This window comes from Suncus etruscus, chromosome 7 (assembly GCF_024139225.1).
Source record: "Suncus etruscus isolate mSunEtr1 chromosome 7, mSunEtr1.pri.cur, whole genome shotgun sequence".
Lineage (NCBI taxonomy): Eukaryota > Metazoa > Chordata > Mammalia > Eulipotyphla > Soricidae > Suncus > Suncus etruscus.
This window is the reverse complement of record NC_064854.1, coordinates 120,756,457-120,781,082: the sequence shown is the minus strand read 5'-3', so window position 1 is coordinate 120,781,082 and position 24,626 is coordinate 120,756,457.

Here is a 24,626-nt window from a genome sequence, read left to right as displayed (position 1 = left end):
GGCCGGGCGGTGGCGCTGGAGGTAAGGTGCCTGCCTTGCCTGCGCTAGCCTAGGACGGACCGCGGTTCGATCCCCCGGCGTCCCATATGGTCCCCCAAGCCAGGAGTGACCTCTGAGCGCATAGCCAGGAGTAACCCCTGAGCGTCACCGGGTGTGGCCCAAAAACCAAAAAAAAAAAAAAAAAAAAAAAAAAATAATGTCTCGTGTAACCTGCTCTTCAATTTTCCTCACTCGACACACAGTTGCTTCACACTGGCTATTTGATCTACCCCATGAGCTCATTAAACACCACAAGTCATGGATTATTTCCTTGGGAGGCTGATTTTTGTACAGTCATACACAGCACACAGATATATATATATATAATCTACCTAGAACTGAGTTTTATTTTTGTTTTTGGACCACACCCGGCCATGCTCAGGAATTACTCCTGACTCTGTGCTCAGAAATCACTCCTGGCAGGCTCAGGGGACCATATGGGATGCCAGGGATCAAAACCAGGTCTATCCCAAGTTGGCCACATGCAAGGCACATGCCCTGCCATTGTGCCATCTGTCTGACCCCCTATAACTGGGTTTTGTAGATGGCATAAAGTAGTGCCCCATTTCCCCCAAAAAATGAATGTCCTGCTGACCCAACATCAGTGACCTGTTCCTCTCGTCTCTGCATGATCCAACTGCATAGGTGTGTCTCTGGAATCATCATTCTGTTCCTTTGTTTGAGTCAGCTGATCATTCCTCTGCCAAGGTCATGCTGCATTTCTGGTTTCTAGGAAACCTTTCTCTCTACTTCACCCATCTTCTTGCTTAGTTTTACTCTAATACTGGAGAGAGAGCACAAGTGGTAGAGCACTTGTAGAGCACATTCCTAACACTGAGTTTAATCCCCACTGGGGCTAGCTCTGTTGACCCTTGAGCCTTGTTGGAAGTGGCACCGATATTTACTTTATTTTATTTATTTATTTATTTATTTTGGTTTTGAATCACATCCTGCAGTGCTCAGGGGTTACTCCTGTCTCTGTGCTCAGAAATTGCTCCTGGCAGGCTCGGAGGGGGATGCCGGGATTCGAATCATCATCCGTTCTGGGCCAGCCATGTGCAAGGCAAACGCCCTACTGCTGTGCTATCTCTTCGACCCATGGAATCTATATTAAAAACAACAACAGGTGAGCAGAGAGCATAGGGGACAGGGGGCTTGCTGTGTGCAGTCAGTCCTGGCATAATCAATGGCACTGCATATGGTCCCCAAGAAGCCCCAGGAGAAATCCTTAAGCACAGAACCAGGAGCATTTAGCTCCATTGAGTGTGGCCTAAAAATAGTTTTTGGGAATTGGGGGGGGGTGTGCATGGCAATTTTGAGTAATTTGCATACCCATATGTTGTATTACATAATTAAGAATGGGGCTGGATGGTGATGGATGCCATTCCAGGCCACGTGGCTTCACAACCCCATTCAGCTGGTGAGTCCCAGGCCCAGGTGAAATCACTCACTCACACGCAGGCGTCAGGAAGCAACAACTTTATTCAGGCCCTAGCCACCACGCGTGTGGCCTACTTATAACCTTTCAAGCATTCAGCCATTCTAGGCTTGCCCTGCATCTTATCCTCTTTTCAGCCATCTTCCCTTTGGGCTCCATGCGGCCCAAAGAGCCAAAGGGCCAAGCTCCAAAAGCCAGGGAGCCCAGCCGGGCAAAGAGAGGAACGGCAAAAGGGCCGAATCCCCTGGCTCAGAGGTTTATCTATTCTTTCCAAGACCCCTCCCAGGAACCTCCCAGGAATGGGCCGGGTCTTGCAGGTAGGGTTACACCTACTATCCGGTTCCCAAGACCCCGCCCAGAAATGGGTGGGTCTTGGGTACACTACACCCATATACATTATTTTTTGTTTTTATGTTTTTGGCTTTTGGGTCACACCCCATGGAGCTCAGGGGTTATGTCTGGCTCTGTGCTCAGAAATTGGTCCTGGCAGGCTCGAGGAACCATACGGAATGCCAGCATTCTAATGGCGTCTGTCCTGGGTGGTTGGCCATGTGCAAGGCAAATGCCCTACTGCTGTGGTATCGCTCTGTCCCCCCACCCCATATACATTTTAACACCAGCTTGTCCCATTTCACCCAAAGAAATAAACATATTTTTGAAATGCTCTAGCTTTTGATTGGGAATAAATAGTATTTATATGAATCTGGAGAGAACTGAAGTTAACAATATTGAGTTGCTTGATCAATGTAACATGCTCTTAATTTATATTTGGATCTTACAGAATTTCTGTAATACTATTCTTTTTTTTTTTTTTTGGTTATGGATTTTGGGCCACACCCAGTGACGCTCAGGGGTTACTCCTGGTTATGCACTCAGAAATCGCTCCTGGCTTGGGGGACCATATGGGACGCGGGGAGATCGAACTGCGGTTTGTCCTAGGCTAGCACAGGCAAGGCAGACACCTTACTGCTTGCACCACCGCTCTGGCTCCTCTAAATACTATTCTATATTATTATTCATAAAATATCTGTTAAATACATGTTTATTTGAGGAGGGGCGCCTTCCCAAACAGTGCTAAGGCCCAGGGACCCCACTGGGATTCTGAATCCACTGCGCTGGGGATCAACATGAGGACTGGAGTGTGGTTCTGCTAGGACTCTGCAGTGTCAGGGTTACCTGGGCCTCCTGACAGTGCTTGAGGGCCTCCAGAACTGCAACTGGTAATTCTGGGGGGTCCATATACTACAAGGAATCAAACCGAGGTTGACTGCATGCCCTAGTATTGTTGTACTATCTTCTGACCTCTTCTTGTTGTTGATTTGCTTTTATTTTTATTTTATTTTATTTTATTTTATTTTGGTTTTTGGGCCACACCCGGCGGTGCTCAGGAGTTACTCCTGGCTGTCTGCTCAGAAACAGCTCCTGGCAGGCACGGGGGACCCTATGGGACACCGGGATTCGAACCAACTACCTTAGGTCCTGGATCGGCTGCTTGTGAGGCAAACGCCGCTGTGCTATCTCTCCGGGCCCTTATTTGCTTTTAAAATAGTATTGTAAGGGGCAGAGTGATAGCACAGCGGTAAGATGTTACCATGTTGCACGCCGCCAATACAGGGTGGACCCCAGTTCTAATCCCAGCATTCCATATGGTCCCCCAAGTCTGCCAGGAGCGACTTCCAAGTGCAGAGCCAGGAGTGACCTCTGAGCACCACCGGGTGTGACCCAAAATTAAAATCAAAACAAAAACAAATTAGGGTCCAGAGCAGTGGAGCAAGCAGTAGGGCATTTGCCTTACACAAGGCTGACTTTGAATAGACAGTGGTTTGATCAACCAGCATCCCATATGGTCCCCAAGCCAGAAGCGATTTCTGAGTGCATAGCCTGGAGTAACCCCTGAGCATCACCAGATGTGGCCCAAAAAAAACAAACAAAAAATAGCATTGTAGGGGGGCTGGAGTGATAGCACAGCTGTAGGGCATTTGCCTTGCATGCTACTGACCCAGAACAAACCTGGATTTAATTCCCGGCATCCCATATGATCCCCTGAGCCTGCCAGGGGTGATTTCTGAGTGCAGAGCCAGGAATAACCCCTAAACAACGCCAGGTGTGGTCCCCCAAAAAAAGAATTGTAGGTGATATCTTTCAATACTGTCCTCTTGTTACATTATATATTCATAAACAATTGTTCTTAACATTGATTTGCTATTCAATAAGCTTGACAAACACTCATAATTATGTAAATTTACATGTAGATTCTCTTGAATGCTTATGCTCACCATAATGTAATTTGAACATAATGGTTGTTTAGATGTTGTTTGGTTTGGGGGCCACACTTAGCTGTGCTCAGGGCTTACTCATGACTGCAGGGATCACTGCCACACTACTGGCAGTGCTCAGAGGACCATATGAAGTGATAGAAATAAACAGACATCAGGGGCCGGGCGGTGGCGCTCGAGGTAAGGTGCCTGCCTTACCTGCGCTAGCCTAGGAGACGGACCGCGGTTCGATCCCCCGGCGTCCCATATGGTCCCCCAAGCCAGGAGCGACTTCTGAGCGCATAGTCAGGAGTAACCCCTGAGCGTCACCGGGTGTGGCCCAAAAACCAAAAAAAAAAAAAAAGAAATAAACAGACATCAGCAGAATGCAAGGCAAGGACCTGTGCCAAACTCAGGTCTTATTTGATCTTCTTTTTTTTTTTTTTTTTTTTTTGGTTTTTGGGTCACACCCGGCAGCACTCAGGGGTTACTCCTGGCTTCATGCTCAGAAATCGCTCCTGGCCAGCTCGGGGGATCATATGGGACACCGGGATTCGAACTGATGACCTTCTGCATGAAAGGCAAATGCCTTACCCTTTATGCTATCTCTCTGGCCCTTATTTGATCTTCTTAACAATTCTTTTCCATTTTATTTCTTTCTTAGTGTTTTGCTCTAGTCCACACCTTCAATACTTTATGCATAGATATAAAAGCAAGGGTTTGTGCATCCTTGCAAGTCTCAAAGTAAGAGTCTTTTACCTATATTTTTTGAAAATAATAACTTATGGGTCTGGAGCAATAGTATAGCAGATAAGGTCACTTGCCTTGCAGGAGGCAGATCCGGGTTTGATCCCCAGCATCCATACGGTTTCTGAACCCCTTAGGAGTAATTCTTTTTTGTTTGTTTGTTTTTGTTTTTGGGTCACACCCGGCAGCGCTCAGGGATTACTCCTGGCTCTATGCTCAGAAATCGCTCTTGGCAGGCTCAGGGGACCATATGGGATGCCAGGATTTGAACCACCGACCTTCTGCATGCAAGGCAAATGCCTTATCTCCTTAGGAGTAATTCTTGATTCAGAACTAGGAGTAACCCCTGAGCACTGCTAGATGTGACCCAAAACAAAAACAAAAATAATGATTTTGGGTCCAGGGATATGGTTCAATGGTAGAGCACTTCCCTTGTATGTTTGAAGTCCTGGGTTTAATTTTCAGCACCATTGGAAGTGACCCCAGTCATGTGTGACACCAAAATGCAATGATAATAATAATAATAATATTTGCATTAAAGAGGTAGGATATGGGGGCCGGTGAGGTGGCGCTAGAGGTAAGGTGTCTGCCTTGCAAGCCAAGGAAGGACATCGGTTCGATCCCTTGGCGTCCCATATGGTCCCCCCAGGCCAGGGGCAATTTCTGAGCGCTTAGCCAGTAGTAACCCCTGAGCATCAAACGGCTATGGCCCGAAAAACCAAAAAAAAGAAAAAGAGATAGGATATGGGGCCAGAGAATAGCATGGAGGTAGGGTGTTTGCCTTGCATAGGAGCTCAGGCATGTGCTTACATGTAACTTTAGTTTCTAAAACTCTAATTCAATCCCTGGCACTACAGCTGTCCCCTAAACACCACTGGGAGTCATTCCTGAGCATAAAGCTAGGATTAGGGGGGCCGGAGAGATAGTATGGAGGTAAGGCATTTGCCTTTCATGCAGAAGGTCATCGGTTCGAATCCCGGCGTCCCATATGGTTTCCTGTGCCTGCCAGGAGCAATTTCTGAGCATGGAGCCAGGAATAACCCCTGAGCACTGCCGGGTGTGACCCAAAAACCACAAAAAAAAAAAAAAAAAAAAAAGCTAGGATTAGCCTCTTTAATATGTTGCCCCCAAATTAAAAACTATTATTATTATTATCATTATTTTTATTATTATTAGTTAGAATGATTATTCTTTTGTGTGTGTGTGTGTGGTTTTTGGGTCACACCCGGCAGTGCTCAGGGGTTATTCCTGGATCCAGGCTCAGAAATTGCTCCTGGCAGGCACGGGGGACCATATGGGACACCGGGATTCGAACCGATGACCTCCTGCATGAAAGGCAAACGCCTTACCTCCATGCTATCTCTCCGGCCCCAGAATGATTATTTTTATAGCTAGAAGACAGACAGTTCAAAACACTGGAGTATATGCCTTGCATGTAATCCTGAGAAATCCTGAGTTTGATCCCCAGAACCTCATAGACAAGGCAACCCAACCTGGGGAGGAGGCCCACTCATCCTCTAAAACCACTATTTAAAAAGTTGCAGGGAACTCAGTGTTCATGAAATGAACACCTCAATGAGAAGCCTCTTAAAAGGAGTAACAGCAGCTGAGGATGGGATTGGTGAGCCAGAGGATAAGATGCAGAACAACTTTATACAGCAGAAGAGATTGGAAAAGAACCTTAAAGCAAATGATCAATGAATAAACTATTCAAAAAATGTGAACAGGGGGCCAGAGAGATAGCATGGGGGTAGGGCATTTGCCTTGCATGTAAAGGACGGTGGTTTGAATTCCAGCATCCCATATGGTCCCCTGAGCCTGCCAGGAGTGATTTCTGAGAATAGAGCCAGGAGTAATCCCTGAGCGCTGCCAGGTATGACCCAAAGAAAACAAACAAAAAAATGTGAACGGATGAAAATAGAAGTCTTTGGGGCCGGAGAGATAGCATGGAGGTAAGTAAGGCGTTTGCCTTTCATGCAGGAGGTCATCAGTTCGAATCCCGGCGTCCCATATGGTCCCCCCGTGCCTGCCAGGAGCAATTTCTGAGCGTGAAGCCAGGAATAACCCCTGAGCACTGCCGGGTGTGACCCAAAAACCACAAAAAAAAAAAAAAAAAGAAAGAAAGAAAAAGAAAAAGAAAATAGAAGTCTTTTATAAACTCAACAGAAACAACATAGTTGGGGAAGAAGAATAAAAAGAGAAAAGGAAGAAGAGGAAGAAAAAGTGGAGGAAGAGGAAGAAGTGGAAGAGGAAGAAGAAAAAGAAGAGGAAGAAGAGGAGAAAGAGGAAGAAGGAAAAGAAGAGAAGCAAGAAGATGAGAAGAGGGGGCCGGGTAGGTGGCGCTGGAGGTAAGGTGTCTGCCTTGCAAGCGCTAGCCAAGGAAGGACGGTGGTTCGATCCCCCGGCGTCCCATATGGTCCCCCCAAGCCAGGGGCAATTTCTGAGCACATAGCCAGGAGTAACCCCTGAGCGTCAAACGGGTGTGGCCCAAAAACCAAAAAAAAAAAAAAAAAGAAGAAGATGAGAAGAGGAAAAGGGGAAGAAGAGAAAGAAGAAAATGAAGAAGAGGAGGAGAAAGAAAAAGAAATAGAGGAGGAGGAAGAGTAAAAGAAGAAAAGGGGAAAAAGGAAAATAGACTAAAGATTTATTTTTAATTTCTTTTTTTTATAATAGTGTCTTTAAACACTGTGATTATAAATATGTCTGTAATTGGGTTTCAATTTAAAAAAAAAAAGTTACAGGGGCCGGAGAGATAGCACAGTGGTAGGGGGTTTGCCTTGCATGCGGCCGACCTGGGAAGGAATTTGGTTCGATTCCCGGTATCCCATATGGTCCCTCAGCCTGCTGGGGGCAATTTCTGAGACCAGAGTCAGAAGTTATCTCTGAGCACTGCTGATTGTGGCCCCAAAACCAATCAATTAATAAATAAAGTTTTAAAAAAATAAAATAAAAAGTTGCATTGTCGGGGCTGGAGAGATAGCATGGAGGTAAGGCATTAATCCCGGCATCCCATATGGTCCCTGAGCTGGTGGGAGCAATTTCTGAGAGTAGAGCCAGGAGTGGCTCCTGAGCGCTGCCGCGTGTGACCCCCCCCCCCAAAAAAAAAAAAAGTTGGATTGTCTTCAGAGCCAGGGAGATAACTCAAAGGACTGGAGATGAGGCTTTGAGTTCATGGCCAGGCTTGCATTCCCCGCACTCTCTGCTCATCTGGGGAAGGTGTACTTGTGAGTATGCCTTAGTCTTACCCAAGCATAACAGGTTTTTCTGGGAGTGCCATAAAGATTTAAAGCACAACTGGAGAGGTTCCCCCCAAAATTTTTGTTACAGTTTTTTTGAAGATGTCATTTATCATTTTTTTCCTTGCTTTTTGCTGAGTTTTATTTCAAATGAATGTGAATCTTTTGTTGTTTGTTTTGAGCCATACTAGGTAATACTCAGAGGTTACTCTTAGCTCTGCAATCAGGAATTACTCCTGGTGGACTTGAGAGACTATATGGGATGCTGAGTATCAAATCCAGGTTGGCTGTATGCAAGACAAACTCCCTACCCTTTACTATCTCTCCAGCCCAACTTTAAGTGGATGTTAAGTCTTACAAAAACTTTTGTGTGTGTTGTCACTATAGACATTATAGGCGAACTTATGTGATGTCATAATTCATGATTCTGACTTCACAGTGGACATTATGAGACGTACGTTCTGATGTCACAGTGGAAATTAAGATGCAGGACTGGAGAGATAGCATGGAGGTAAGGCGTTTGCCTTTCATGCAGAAGGTCATTGGTTCAAATCCCGGCATCCCATATGGTCCCTCGAGCCTGCCAGGAGCGATTTCTGAGTGTGGAGCCAAGAGTAACCCCTGAGCACTGCTGGGTGTGACCCAAAAACCAAACCCCCCAAAAAAAGATGCACACATCTTGAGGCCATTGTTAATTATTGTGACATCACAATGGACATTTTGATGAACCCTTCTATAAAGTCATAACTCATGGTTGTGATGTCACAGAATCCTTTATGATGTGCCATACGCGTGAGGTCATATTTTGCTGTTGTGACTTCACAATGGACATTATAATGCACTGCCACTACGACATCATAATTTATGATTGTGACTTCACAATGGACATTTTGATGACTGTATTATGAGATCATAAGTCATTGTGATATCAATTAATATGTGCCACAAGCTATGAGGTCATAATTCACCATTGTAACATCACAATAAACATTATGATGCAAACCACTATGAGGTTATAAAAAACTTTTTTGTATCTATTAAGATATTCATGTAACTTTCCTCTTAATACATAAAGCTACAGTGAATTCTCAAATTTTAAGCCAAACTTGCAATTTTAGAATGAATATAACTTGGTTGCATGAAATAATCTTTCGATTTATTGCTAGACTAAATTTGTTAATGTATTTTTTAGATTTTTTGACAATGCATTCATGAATTAGATTGGCCGGTAGCTTACCTTTCTTGTACTATCTATGATAAGTATTTGGTATCAAGGTTATGTCAGCAATATAAAATGCACTGGGTATGTATAAAAGGGTAGCCCTTTTATAGTCTATGAAAATGCATTGGATAGCTCTTTTATATTCTGTGAAATAATGTAATTTTGGCATCACTTCTTCCTTGAATGTTTGGTATAACTTACTTGGAGAAGCCATCTGGGCCTGGAGTTCTTTTTATGAAATTTATATTTCTTTTTGGTGGAATGGGGAGAGGCAATACTAAGGAGTACTCGGATTTGAACCTAGCCGTGCTCAGGAGACCTGATGAGGGTCAGGAATCAAACAGAGCCAGCTGTGTGTGCAAGGCAAGCAACTTACTCCCTATTTCTGGCCCTACTTCTTTCTCTAGATCTACTATCTCTCTGGCCCTACTAAATTAAAAAAAATGTGGGGGAGGGATATGGAGTCACACCCAGTTGTGCTCAGGGTGTCCTCATGGCTCTGCTCAGGGATCACTCCTGGTAAGATTCAGGAGATCGTGTGAGGTGCTGTTAATGGAACTGCATAGGTTGCATGCAAGCAAGAACGCTACCCACTGTACTATCTCTCCAGCCTGTTTTAGTTCTTTTGGCTAAATCTCAAGGAGCATGGTACTGAATCAAATCTTAAGAATATATTTGGGGGGGCCGGGCGGTGGCGCTAAAGGTAAGGTGCCTGCCTTGCCTGCGCTAACCTTGGACGGACCGCGGTTCGATCCCCCGGTGTCCCATATGGTCCCCCAAGCCAGGAGCAACTTCTGAGCACATAGCCAGGAGTAACCCCTGAGCGTTACTGGGTGTGGCCCAAAAACCAAAAAAAAAAAAAAAAAAAAAAGAATATATTTGGGGGCCCGGAGAGATAGCACAGCGGCGTTTGCCTTGCAAGCAGCCGATCCAGGACCAAAGGTAGTTGGTTCGAATCCCGGTGTCCCATATGGTCCCCCGTGCCTGCCAGGAGCTATTTCTGAGCAGACAGCCAGGAGGAACCCCTGAGTAATGCCGGGTGTGGCCCAAAAACCAAAAACCAAAAAAAAGAATATATTTGGGGGGGCCGGAGTGATAGCGCAGCGGTAGGGTATTTGCCTTGCACACAGCTAGTCCAGGATAGACCTCAGTTCGATTCCCAGCATCCCATATAGTCCCCCAAACCAGGAGTGGATTTCTGAGGCATAGCCAGGAGTATTCCCTGAGCATCACTGGTGTGGCCCAAAAACAAAAACAAAAGAATATATTCGGGGGGGCTGGAGCAATAGTACAGTCAGTAGACGCTTGCCTTGCACACAGCCAACCTGGGTTTGATCCTGGGCATCCCATATGGTCTCCTGAGTACCCCCAGGAGTAATTTTTGAGCACAGAGCCAGGAGTAACACCTGAGAGTATCCAGGTGTGGCCCCAAAATAAAACAAAGAAACAAACAAAAATAATATATTTGTGGGGCCGGAGAGATAGCATGAGGTAAGGCATTTGCCTTGCATGCAGAAGGTCAGTGGTTCGAATCCTGGCATTCCATATGGTCCCCCGAGCCTGCCTGGAGCAATTTCTGAGTGTGGAGCCAGAAGTAACCCCTGAGCACTGCTGGGTGTGACCCCCCCCCAAAAAAAAAAAAAACCCTTCAGATCAGTGGAATAGGCTTGAGTTCTCAGACAATGTTCCCCAGACATACAATCACCTAATTTTTGACAAAGGAACAAGAAATCCTAAGTGGAGCAGGGAAAACCTCTTCAATAAGTGGTGCTGGCAGAACTGGTTAGCCACTTGCAAAAAAGCGAACATAGACCCCCAGTTAACATCATGTACGAAGGTAAAATCCAAATGGATTAAAGACCTTGATGTCAGACCAGATACCATAAGGTATATAGAACAACACGTAGGTAAAACACTCCATGACATTGAGACTAAAGGCATCTTCAAGGAGGAAACTGCACTTTCCAAACAAGTGAAAGCAGAGATCAACAGATGGGACTATATTAAGCTGAGAAGCTTCTGCACCTCAAAAGAAATAGTACCCAGGATACAAGAGCCACCCACCGTGTAGGAGAAACTATTCACCCAACACCCTTCAGATAAGGGGCTAATATCCAAAATATATGGGGCACTGACAGAACTTTACAAGAAAAAAAATCTAATCCCATTAAAAAATGGGGAGAAGAAATGAACAGACACTTTGAAAAAAATGAAATACAAATGGCCAAAAGGCACATGAAAAAATGCTCCTCATCACTAATCATCAGGGAGATGCAAATCAAAACAACGATGAGATGCCATCTCACACCACAGAGATTGGCACACATCACAAAGAATGAGAACAGGGGCCGGAGAGATAGCATGGAGGTAAGGCGTTTGCCTCTCATGCAGAAGGTCATCAGTTCGAATCCCGGCGTCCCATATGGTCCCCCGTGCCTACCAGGAGCAATTTCTGAGCCTGGATCCAGGAATAACCCCTGAGCACTGCCGGGTGTGACCCAAAAACCACAAAAAAAAAAAAAAAAAAAAGAATGAGAACAATCAGTGCTGGCGGGGACGTGGAGAGAAAGGAACTCTTATCTACTGCTGGTGGGAATGCCGTTTAGTCGTTTAGTCCAACCTCTATGGAAAACGTATGGAGATTCCTCCAAAATCTGGAAATTGAGCTCCCATTCGACCCAACTATTCCACTCCTAGGGATATACCCTAAGAACACAAGAATCCAATACAAAAACCCCTTTCTCACACCTATATTTATTGCAGTACTATTCACAATAACCAGGCTCTGGAAACAACGAAGATGCCCTTCAACAGACAAATGACTAAAGAAACTGTGGTACGGGGCCGGAGAGATAGCATGGAGGTAAGGCGTTTGCCTCTCATGCAGAAGGTCATCGGTTTGAATCCCGGCGTCCCATATGGTCCCCCGTGCTTGCTAGGAGCAACTTCTGAGCATGGAGCCAGGAGTAACCCCTGAGCAACTGCCGGGTAAGACCCAAAACCAAAAAAAAAAAAAAAAAAAAAGAAACTGTGGTACATATGCACAGTGGAATATTATGCAGCCATCAGGAGAGATGAAGTCATAAAATTTTCCTATACATGGATGTACATGGAATCTATCATGCTGAGTGAAATAATTCAGAGGGGGAGAGAGAGAGAGACGCAGAATAGTCTCACTCATCTATGGGTTTTAAGAAAAATAAAAGTCATTTTTGCAACAAGACGAGGGCTGGGGGCCGGGCGGTGGCGCTGGAGGTAAGGTAAGCCTTACCTGCGCTAGCCTAGGAGACGGACCGCGGTTCGATCCCCCGGCGTCCCATATGGTCCCCCAAGCCAGGAGCGACTTCTGAGCGCATAGCCAGGAGTAACCCCTGAGCGTCACCGGGTGTGGCCCAAAAACCAAAAAAAAAAAAAAAGACGAGGGCTGGAACTTCCAGCTCACTACAAAGAGTGGTGAGTGCAGTTATAGAAATAACTACACTGAGAACTACCATAATCATGTGAATGAATGAGGGAACTGGAAAGCCTGTCTAGAGTACAGGTGGGGGTGGGGTGGGAAGGAGGGAGATTTGGGACATTGGTGGTGGGAATGTTTCACTGGTGAAGGGGAGTGTTCTTTACATGACTGAAACCTAATCACAATCATATTTGTAATCAAGATGTTTAAATAAAGGGAAAAAAGGAATATATTTGTTTTAGGGGCTGGAACAGTGGCAGAAAGCAGTAAGGCATCTGCCTTGCCCCATCTACACTCAGAAATTGTTCCTGTAGGCTCAGGGGACCAAATGGGGTGCCAGGATTCAAACCACCGTTTTTCTGCATGCAAGGCAAATGCCCTACCTCCATGCTATCTCTCTGGCTCTCTTTCTCCACCTTTTATTCATTTTTTTCTGTTGCTTGTATTTTTGGCCACATATGGCAGTGTGCCAGAATTCAAACTAAGGCCTTTGGCCATATGTTATACAAGTGCCTTTAACTTTTTTTTTTTTTTTTTTTTTGGTTTTTGGGTCACACCCAACAGAGCTCAGGGGTTGCTCCTGGCAGGCATGGGGACCATATGGGATGCTGGAATTTGAACTACCGTCCTTCTGCATGCAAGACAAACATCTTACCTCCATGCTATCTCTCTGGCCCCTGCCTTTAATTTTTGTACTCTATGACTTGTCCTCTAGATCTCTTTGTCTTTTACAGAGCAAGAGGATTTTCTTTTTGTGTGTGTGTTACCATTGTTGTTGTGGGATGGGAGTCTCCTGATGTTGTTTGGGGACCATAGAGTCACAGTTTATAGATAGATAGATAGATCTGGGGAGCACACAGAACCTGGTGTTGAAGTCAAGGTCTCGTACATGCAAGGCATATGCTCTACCTGCTTTGTCATATCCCTGGCCACAGGAAGTGGGTTTATTTTAGTGAAATCTAACTAGCATTTCTTTCATGTAGCTTCCTTTAGTGTTGCATCTAAAAAGGCACACACACACACACACACACACAGTCAAAGTCTTAGATTTTTGCTTCCATTATCTTCTAGAAGTTTTACAGCTTTGTATTTTACAATTAGGCTAATAATACTTTTGGGGGGGATGGTGGTTTGTTTTGCGACATACCCAGTGATGTTCATGAGTTACTCCTGGCTTTGCGCTAAGAAATTGCTCCTGACAGGTTTAGGGACCTGCCAGGCTTTGAACCCAGGCCAGTGAACCCAGGTTGTCTTCATGCAAGGCAAAAGTGCTACCCGTGTTCTATAGCTCCAGTCCATGGTACATTCTTTTTGTGTGTGTGTGGTTTTTTGGGTCACACCCGGCAGTGCTCAGGGTTTTTTTCTGGTTCCGGGTTCAGAAATTGCTCCTGGCAGGCACGGGGGACCATATGGGATGTCAGGATTCGAACTGATGACCTTCTACATGAAAGGTAAATGCCTTACCTCCATGCTATCTCTCTGGCCCCCCATGGTACATTCTTAAGTCAATTTTTGTGAAACATTAAAATCTGTATCTAGATGAACTTTTAATCTATGTGGGTAATCAGGTTATTAAAAAAAACGTTATTTACTTATTGTTTGATTGATTGGTTTTTGGGCCACACCGGTGGCACTTAGGGGCCACTCCTGGCTATGCACTCAGAGATTGCCCCTGGCATCTGACGGACCAGCCGGGAATTAAACTGGGTCCCTCCTGGGTCAACCGCATGCAAGGCAAATGCCCCACTGATTTGCTATCTCTCAGGCCCCAACCAGGTTGTTTTTTTTTTTAAGCATCATTTATTGAAGAGCTTATCTTGTACTCCTTTATTAAAGATCTGGTGAGGGAATCTATTTCTGGACTCTCAGTCTGTTCCTTTGAATTCTTTATTTGCTTTGTGGCCTATATTTTCCTGTCTTAGTAATGTTAGTTTTATAGTAAGTCTTGAAGTGAAGTGAAGTGGCTTCAGACCTCCAAAAATACATTTTATTTGTATTTTATTTCTTTTTGGTTTTGGGTCACACCCAGCAATGCCCAGGGTTACTCCTGGCTCAGTGCTCAGAGATTACTCCTGGCAGTACTCAGGGGACCATATGGGATGCTGAGGATTGAACACTGGTCAGTCATGTGAAAGGTAAGTGTATCTTACCTTGCAGATAATGATAGTCCTTGCTATCCAATCATTCTAGCTCTTACGTGTATTTTTTGTGCAATACTGGATTGACTATTCTGAATCATATGCCTCTCCATATAAAACTTCATAATCATTTTGTCAATATTCATAGAAACAACTTGCTGTTATCTTGATTGTATTGAATTGATAGCTAAGGTGGAAAGAACTGTCATGTTGAAAATATAAGTTTTCCATTAATATACATGGACTTTCTGTTAAGTTCTCTCTCTCCTCTCTCTCTCTCTCTCCCTCTCTCCCTCTCTTTCTCTCTCTCTCCCTCTCTCCCTCTCTCTCTCTTTTTCTGATAGTGCCAGGACCTCATACCTCATACTATAAAACATGTCCTTTAAAATTGAGCCACATATCTAGTTCCAGAAAATAACTTTTTTTTTTTTAATTTTTGAGTCATACCCAGTGTCGCTCAGGGGTTACTTCTGGCTGTGTGCTCAGAAATTACTCCTGGTTTGGGTGACCATATGGGACACCAGGGGACCGAACCACGGTCCATCCTATGTCAGTCACATGCAAGGAAAATGCCCTGCTGCTGCACCACCGCTCAGGCCCCTAGAAAATAAATTTTTGTTTCTTGAGACATCACTTCTAACTCTGTGTTCTGGCATCATTGGGGGACCATATGTGGTATCAGTGGTCAAACAGGGTTTGGCCACATGCAAGGCAATTTCCTTGATCTCTTCATTCTGTGTCTGGCCTCCTATTATTACTTTTTGGGGTATCACATCCTACTGTAATTAGGGCTTATTCCTGACCGAGGGATCACTCCAGAAATGCTCAGGCCAACATATTGGGTACCCAGAAACTAACCTGGTCAGTTGTGTGCAAGACAAATGCTGTATGTCCTGTACTACCAGTCAACTTCCCCCATTATTTTTTTCAAATGGTTTATTTTTATTTTTGAGTAAATATTCAAAGTGGAATAATATACATAGAATTTACATTTTTTTAATTTTGGGCCAGGAGTAACCCAAAAACAACAAAAAAAAATGAGGTTAGAGCAATAGTTAGTGGGGAGGGTGCCTGCCTTGGATGTGGCTGACCCCGGTCCATCTCTGGCACCACATCCCTAGTCCCTTCTGAGCACCACCAGGAGTGATCCCTGAGTGCAAAGCCAGGAGTGAGTTCTGAACACCCTCAGGTATGTCTCAAAAACAAACACACGGGCCCGGAGAGATAGCACAGTGGTGTTTGCCTTGCAAGCAGCCGATCCAGGACCTAAGGTGGTTGGTTCGGATCCCGGTGTCCCATATGGTCCCCGTGCCTGCCAGGAGCTATTTCTGAGCAGACAGCCAGGAGTAACCCCTGAGCAACGCTGGGTGTGGCCCAAAAACAAACAAAAAAACAACAACAACAAAACAAACAAACAAAAAAACACACAAAAGAGCGATAGAGAGAAAAAAATAGTTAAATAATATCAGACAAAGCAGACCTCAGAAAAAGGAAAGTTATTATGTGTAAATGAGAGTACTGCTTATAATAAAGGTGTCATTTCTCCAAGAAAACATAAAACTTCTTAACACGGATCCACATAACAGATGGTTAAATCACATGAGGCTAAAACTGAGAATTGAAAGGAGAAATAGATGTACCTACCAGCATAGCTGGAGACTTCCATGCTCCCCACTGGAACAAACAGACCCAAGGCTTAGAAAAGTGATGCGCCAAACAGACCCAAGCTCAGGAGTTAGGGCACACACAAGGACTCACCCTCACTGTGGCCTCCACCTCAGCACCACCAGTGCGGCCTTGGTAGCCCCTTCGATATAGATGATGCTCATTGGAGATGAAAATATGCTTGCTATTCTACTTTTTTCTTTTTTTTCTTTTTTTTCATTTTTTATAACTTTCTTCTCTCTTCTTTCCTTCCTTCCTTCCTTCCTTCCTTCTTCCCTCCCTCCCTCCCTCCCTCCTTCCCTCCTTCCTTCCTTCCTTCATTCCTTCCTTCCTTCCTTCTTTTCTTTCTTCCTTCCTTCCTTTCTGTTTTGGGCCATACCCAGTGGTGATCAGGGGTTACTCCTGGCTCTGTGCTAAGAAATTGGTCCTGGTAGGCTCTGGGGACCCTATGGGATGCCAAGAATTAAACCCAGGTCTGTCTCAGGTTAGCCACATGCAAGGCAAACACCCTACTGCTGTGTTAACTCTCCGGCCCCTTCTTCTCCCATTTTTATTTAATTCATGTCAGAGTAGTATCTTTCTCCTTCCATTTAATTGTCATCTATGACAATATATCAAAGGTGGACTTCTATTTCTGTTTGGTTGGTTTTAATTTATTTTGGGGCCACACGTTACATTGAATTGTTTTATTTGGAGAAAGTTCTTCCAAAAGAGCAGCTGCAGCTGTTAGGAGAAATGAAGTCATGAAATTTGCTTATCCATGGATAGACATGAAGAGTATCATGCTGAGTGAAATGAATCAGAGGGAGAGGGACAGACATAGAATAATTGTACCCATCTATAGGATATCAAAAAAGGAAATAAATAATAGTATGAGAATAATACCAAAACCAATAGAAATAATGGGTGAAAAGAGCAGTTAAAACAGAGAAGGGGGGGCCGGGAAGGTGGCGCTAGAGGTAAGGTGTCTACCTTGCAAGTGCTAGCGTAGGATGGACTGCGGTTCGATCCCCCGGTGTCCCATATGGTCCCCCCAAGCCAGGAGCGATTTCTGAGTGCTTAGCCAGGAGTATCCCCTGAGCGTCAAACGGGTGTGGCCCAAAAAAAAACAAAACAAACAAAAAAAAAAAACAGAGAAGGGATCACTAAGACAATGATAGTTGAAAATGAACACTTCAACCTCATGAATCTCACCACGAAGAGTGATGAGAAATAACCACATTGCAAACTATCCTAGCAATGAGAATATATGAGGGAAGTGGAAAGCCTGTCTAGAGTACAGTCAGGGGCGGGAGTGGAGGAGGGATATTTGGGTCATTGGTGATGGGCATGTTGCACTGGTGATGGGGGGGGTGTCATCTGATATGACTGACAGCCAACCACAATCATGTTTGTAACCAAGGTGTTTGGAGAAAGTTTTTAATATTTTAATAAAAAATATTAAAAAAAGAAAGAAATGATCACTTTGGACAAGAACTGGGAATTGAAAGGAAATAAAGTGATTATGTGTGATAACCCTTCAGTAACAGTATTGAAAGTCATGGTGCTTAAAAAGAAAAAATGAGAGAGAGAGGAGAGAAGGAGGAGGAGAAGAGAGAGAGGAGAGAGAGGAGAGAGAAGAGAGAGAGTTGGGCTAGGAGTGGGGGTGTGGATGGGACAGGAGGGTAAGTGAGGAAATTAGTGGCAGGAAATGAATACTGACAAAGGGATGGGTTTTGGGACATTGTATGACAGAACTCAACTATTAACAGCTTTTTAAACTGTATCTCCTGTGATTTAATTTTAGAAAAACAGCTGCAAGACAGAGACCACAGCAGCCATCTTGTTCTCCCCCCCCCCCCGTTCTTTCCCTAAACGTGAAAGATGGCTGGTTTCCAAGGAATCACAACAATAAAGGATCAGGAGATAATCAGATTTTTTTCAGTAAATAAACAACAAAATATAAAACTAAAATATCCCATCAAGGAATTTCTACAACTGAATTTTAGCTTCTTATGACTTCTTATCTCTTCTCTCCTTTAGTAGAAAAACACAGTTTAGTCCTGCAAAATCCATTTCTTTTCTTTTTCTTTTTCTTTTTTTTTTGGAGGCACACCTGGCTGCACGTCAGGAATTATTCCTGGGGTGGGAGAGATAGCATAGCATGAAGGTAAGCCATTTGCCTTTCATGCAGAAGGTCGGTGGTTCGAATCCCGGCATCCCATATGGTCCCCTGGGCCTGCCAGAAGCGATTTCTGAGCATAGAGCCAGGAGTGACCCCTGAGCGCTGCTGGGTATAACCCAAAATCCAAAAACAAACAGCAACAACAAAACAAAACAAAAAAAGAAATTATTCCTGGCAGGTTGGGGATGCTGGGGATCAAACCCAGGTCTGCCACCTGCAAGAGAAAGAAAGAAAAGAAGAAAGAAAAAGAAAAGAAAGAAAGAAAGAAAGAAGAAAAAGAAAGAAAGAAAGAAAGAAAGAAAGAAAGAAAGAAAGAAAGAAAGAAAGAAAGAAAGAAAAAGAAAGAAAGAAAGAAAGAAAGAAAGAAAGAAAGAAAGAAAGAAAGAAAGAAAGAAAGAAAGAAAAAAGAGAGAAAGAAGAAAGAAAAAGAGAAAGAAAGAAAGAAGAGAAAGAGAAAGAAAGAAAGAAAGAAAGAAAAGAGAGAGAAGAAGAAAAGAAGAAAGAAAGAAAGAAAGAAAGAAAAGAGAAGAAGAAAGAAGAGAAGAAAGAAAGAAAGAAAGAAAGAAAGAAAGAAAGAAAGAAAGAAAGAAAGAAAGAAAGAAAAAGGAAAGAAAGAAAGAAAGAAAGAAGAGAAGAAAGAAAGAAGGAAAGAAAGAAGAAAGAAGAGAAAGAAGGAAAGAAAGAAAGAAAGAAAGAAAAAAGAAAGAAAGAAAGAAAGAAAGAAAAGAAAAAGAAAGAAGAAAAGAGAAAAGAAAGAGAAAGAAAGAAAGAAAGAAAGAAAGAAAGAAGAAAAGAAAGAAGAAGAAAGAAAGAAAGAAAGAAAGAAAGAAAAAGAAAGAAAGAAAGAAAGAAGAAAGAAGAGAGAAGAGAAGAAGAAAGAAGAAGAGAAAGGAAGGAAAGAAAGAAAAGAAAGAAAGAAAGAAAGAAGAAAGAAAGAAAGAAAGAAAAGAAAGAAAGAAAGAAAAGAAAGAAAGAAAGAAAGAAAGAAAGAAAAAAGAGAAAGAAAGAAAGAAAGGAGAAAGAAAGAAAGAGAGAAAGAAGGAAAGAGAAGAAGAAAGAAAGAAGAAAGAAAGAAAGAAGAAAGAAAGAAAGAAGAAAGAAAGAGAAAGAAGAAAGAAAGAGAAAAAGAGAAGAAGAAAGAAAAAAAGAAAGAAAGAAGAGAAGAAAAAGAAAGAAAGAAAGAAAGAAAGAAAGAAGAAAGAAAGAAAGAAAGAAAGAAAGAAAGAAAGAGAAAGAAAGAGAAGAAAGAAAGAAAGAAGAAGGAAGGAAGGAAGGAAGGAGGAAGGAAGGAAGGAAGGGAAGGAAGGAAGGAAGGAAGGAAGGAAGAGAGAAAGGAAGGAAGGAAGAAAGAGAGAGAAAGGAAGGAAGAAGAAAGACAAAGAAAAAGAAAGAAAAAAGAGGGGCGGGCGGGTGGCGCAAGAGGTAAGGTGCCTGCCTTGCCTGCGCTAGCCTTGGATGGACCACAGTTCGATCCCCCGGCGTCCCATATGGTCCCCCAAGCCAGGAGCAACCTCTGAGCGCATAGCCAGGAGTAACCCCTGAGCGTTACCGGGTGTGGCCCAAAAAAACACAAAAAAAAAAAAAAAAAAGAAAGAAAAAAGAAAGTGGTAGGGCATTTGCCTTTCATGCAGAAGGACTATGTTGAGAATCGGTTCCTTCCATTCCCATCTTTGTTTTTTTTTTTGTGTTTTTTGGTGGGGGATTGGGTTTTGGATCACACCCAGCTGCGCTCAGGAGTTTTTTTCTCGGGTTTTGTACTTCAGAAATCAGTCCTGGCAGGCTTGGGGTACCCTATAGCTGCAGGATTCAAACAGGGGTCCATCCTGTGTTGACTCTTGGCTGCATGCAAAAGCAAACACCTTAACCAATATGCTGTCGCTCACCAGCCACTTGTTGATAGCTTTTATCGTGAATGGATGTTTGGACCCTTATCAAATGCTTTTCTCTGCATCTATTTGAAATGATTATCAAGTGTTTCTTTTGTAGTGCAAAGACTTCTTCATTTGATATAGTCTCATGTTTATCTTTGCTTCCATTTGTTTGGTCAATGGCACTGGATCATGCAGATGTCTCTAGATTCAGTGTAATAAAGGATTCTGCTTATGTTTTCCTCAATATGATTTATGAATTTAGGTCTGATATTAAGGTTTTTAATCCATTTTAATTCACTTTTGTGCTTGGTCTGGTAGTATGAGATGGTATCTAAGTTCATTTTCAAGTTTTTTGTATGTGATCATTCAGGTTTCGCAATATTTTTTTTTTGAAGGGCGGGGGGAGAGGTTTGGGCCTCACCTGGCAGCTCTCAAGGGATTACTCCTGCTCTATGCTCAGAAATCACTCCTGGCAGGCTTGGGGGACCAAATAGGGATGCCATGGGATCAAAACCTGGGTCCTTTCTGGGTCAGTCGCATCCAAGGCCTCTACCACTGTGCTATCACTCCAGCTCCCTCAACATCATTTGTTGAAAATGCTTTCCTTACTCTACTTCTTCCTTTTTAGTCCTTTGTTAAAGATTATCTGTACATATTCCAGAGGATCTGTTTGGGCTTTCAATTTTACTCCATTGATCTGAGAGTTTGTCTTCATTTCCATTAATTATTACACTACAGTTTTTTGGGGGGGTAACATCCTGCAGCACTCAGGGATTACTCTGGCTCCATGCTCAGAAAATCACCCCTGGCAGGCACAGGGGACCATATGAGATGCCTGGATTCCAACCACTGTCCTTCTGCATGAAAGGCAAACGCCTTACCTCCATGCTATGTCTCCGGCCCTGTACACTACACTTTTGATTGCTATGGTTTTGTAGTATAATTTAAAATTGGGGACAGTGACACCTTCCTATCATTTTTCCTAGGATTTCTTTGGTATTGGGGTGGCTATTAATCAAATAAATTTCAACAGCACTTTATCTTTCACTCTTTTTTTTTGTTTGTTTTTTTGTTTTTGTTTTTTTTTGGGGGGGGGCCCACACCCGTTTGACGCTCAGGGGTTACTCCTGGCTATGAGCTCAGAAATCGCCCCTGGCTTGGGGAGACCATATGGGACGCCGGGGGATCAAACCGCGGTCGGTCCTACGCTAGCGCTTGTAAGGCAGACACCTTACCTCTAGCGCCACCTTCCCGGCCCCAACAGCACTTTATCTATGTCCTTTAAAAATGTTATTATATCTGTACCACTTTTTCTTTGGTATGTTTATAATAATGTTAGTGTATGATATCATTCATATGCTATGTAATTCATATAAAATGAAATAGCTCTTAGTATATTTAGAATTGTCAAACCATTGCACTGTCGATTTTAGAATATTTCCTAACCACCATACTATTTCTCCTGCCCCTTATATATATATATATATATTTGGTTTCTGGGTCACACCCAGTGGTGCTCAGGGGTTCCTCCTGGCTTTGAGCTCAGAAATTGCTCCTGGCAGGCACAGGGGACCATATGAGATGCTGGGGATCAAACCACCATCCATCCTGGTTGGCTGTGTGCAAGGCAAACACCCTGCAGCTGTGCTATCTATCCAGTCCCACCTGGAGATATCTTTATATCTATATATTTTTTTTTGTATCTGACTTCTTTCAGTTGACATGATGGTTTCAAGGCTCACTCATGTTGTTACACATATCAGTATTTTATTTTGTTTGTTCTGCGGCTATACGCTGATTTGCAGGGATTTCTCATGCCTCTGTGCTCAGGGATCATTCGTTACAGTGCTCAAGGGACCATCTATGGTGCTGGGTACTGAATCCATGTAGAATATATGCAATGCAAATGTTCCAATCCCTCTACTAGATCTCTGCGCCAGTACTTAATTCTTTTTATGGTACATCATCTTTCATTACTGTGCATTAATCCATTCACTGTTTGACAGGCATTGATCATGTTCCAATTTCTGCCAAATGTGAATAATACTACCATGAATATTTATGTGTAGATCTTGGCGTGCAGATTGTTTATTTCTTTTGAGTAGATTTCTAGGAGTAGCATAAACATTATTAATGATTATTATTATTATTACGTTTTAGGGTCACACCTGGCAGTAGCTGGGGGCTACTCTTGGCTAAGTACTGAGGGTGTCTCCCAGTAGCACTCAGGAGACTGTGTAGTGTCAGGGATTAAACCTGGGCATTCCACATGCAAAGCATTACTCATTGGCCAGAGTCTTCAGGTGCCTTGAAGGGGGCTTGTGAGCTGTTCTCTTGGGGGAATGCCTCATCTTGGGGGCCCCCATGGGCAGCACTTGCAGAGGTCCCGCTAGGCCTCCAAAGTGTGGTTCTTTATTAAGTTTTGCCCTCTCGTTGCTGGGTCCTCTTGAGTTGGCTCCCGCTCCTTCTACCCTGCAGAAAGGAAGCTGGCCTGCTTCCCCCTTGGCCCTACTGGTGCTCATTTGAAGTTCCTGGGGCCAGCCCAGTGGGCGTTGCGGGCTGCCAGCACTAATCACTGCCCTAATCACCGCTGCCTGCCCACGCGGCTGGCTTTGAGAGATGCCAGGGCCTCTGGTGGGAACCGCTCACTGCCCTAATTGGGCTTCTCCTGGGAGGCGGCCGTTGTGCTTCTCACTTGTCTTTACTCTGGCTGCGGCTCTGCCCTCTCAAGGAGGACAGCAGGCTTCCTGGTTCAGCTGGCTCTGCAGCCTGCCAGAGCAGAAGTTCAGCCTTGTTCCCCAGATGGAGCAACAGAAACCCTAGGGTAGACTGGGTCCCTGCCCAAGACCACAGCAAGGCCAGGCAAGGTTGCCAGGAGGAGCTTGCAGAAAAGACCAATGACGGAGCTCCATCCCTCCATGTGCTGGCAACTGGACTGAGTTCCCACAGGAAAAATGACCTCCCTTCAGCTCCTTCCTATGGCTGGCCAGGCTCTGCCAAGCACCTGGCACAGGCTTTGACTGCTGGCGTTCATGAAGATGTGGCCATGTGAGAGATGTGTCATGCACACACACACACACACACACACACACACACACACACACGTGCAGCTTGCCAAAGGATGAGTACAAGACCAAAAGATGAGCACAATAGAAGCAGCTGTCATCCCCTCAGAAACATAGCACAGAAAGCTGGATTGCAAAGGATTACTCTCGCTTTTTTGCTTGGTGCCTCAGTTTAGCCTTCCTAGAAAACAATGTTTTAGAGTCTGATGCCAGGAGAAGGGGAGACCTTGTCTTAGAGAGGTTTGCTGACTTTCTCAGGTATGTCTCAGATCGCTTACAGGCTGGTCCTGGTTTCCTCTGTGGCTTCAGCTCGTTGGGGCTTCCTTCAGTGAAGTTTCTTTCCCCACTCCCAGCACTGTCATGGACCTTTTCTTCTTTTTTGTTTTTGTTTTTGTTTTTGGGTCACACCCAGCAGTGCTCAGGGGTTACTCCTGGCTCTACTCTCAGAAATCGCTCGGGATTTGATGCCGGGATTCGAACCACCATCCTTCTGCACGCAAGACAAACGCCTTACCTCCATGCTATCTCTCCGGCCTGTCATGGACCTTTTCAGCCTCTGCTGTCTTCCCCAGCTTCTTGGTAGATGAGTTCTGTAAGGCACTCTCCAAGTCCATAGAACATTCTATGAGCTTTGGAGTCCGAGCACAGCAGCAGAACGTTTGCCTTGCAAGCGACTGACCCAGGACGGACCTGAGTTCGATCCCTGGCATCCCATATGGTCCCCCAAGCCAGGAGCGATTTCTGAGCGCATAGCCAAGAGTAACCCCTGAGGGCCTGGAGAGATAGCACAATGGCGTTTGCCTTGCAAGCAGCCGATCCAGGACCAAAAGTGGTTGGTTCGAATCCCGGTGTCCCATATGGTCCCCCGTGCCTGCCAGGAGCTATTTCTGAGCAGACAGCCAGGAGTAACCCCTGAGCATCACCGGGTGTGGCCCAAAAAAACAAACAAAAAAAAAAAAAACCAAAAAAAAAAGAGTAACCCCTGAGCATCAATGGGTGTGGGCCCCCCAAAAAAGAACATTCTATGAGCTCTGAGAACAAATCAGCAAATCTTTCTGGTCTTTTCAGAACACTGTGCCTGACTTTTTCTAGTGTGCTTATTCATTCCTTCAGTGACAATTCTCCTGGCCCCTTAAGGTCCCGGGTGCTCTGTCCAGGACATCCAGGCCATAAACCAGAAGGGTCTGTGTCCTCCACTCGTGAACCTAGATTGCTTCAGGCCCACCCAGGGAGCTGAAGGACAGATGCAGACCCCTGTCTGAAAGTTCACAAGTTCCCATTTAAAATAAACCATTTGACTGGCAAACCTTGACTGTGACCTCCCAAAGG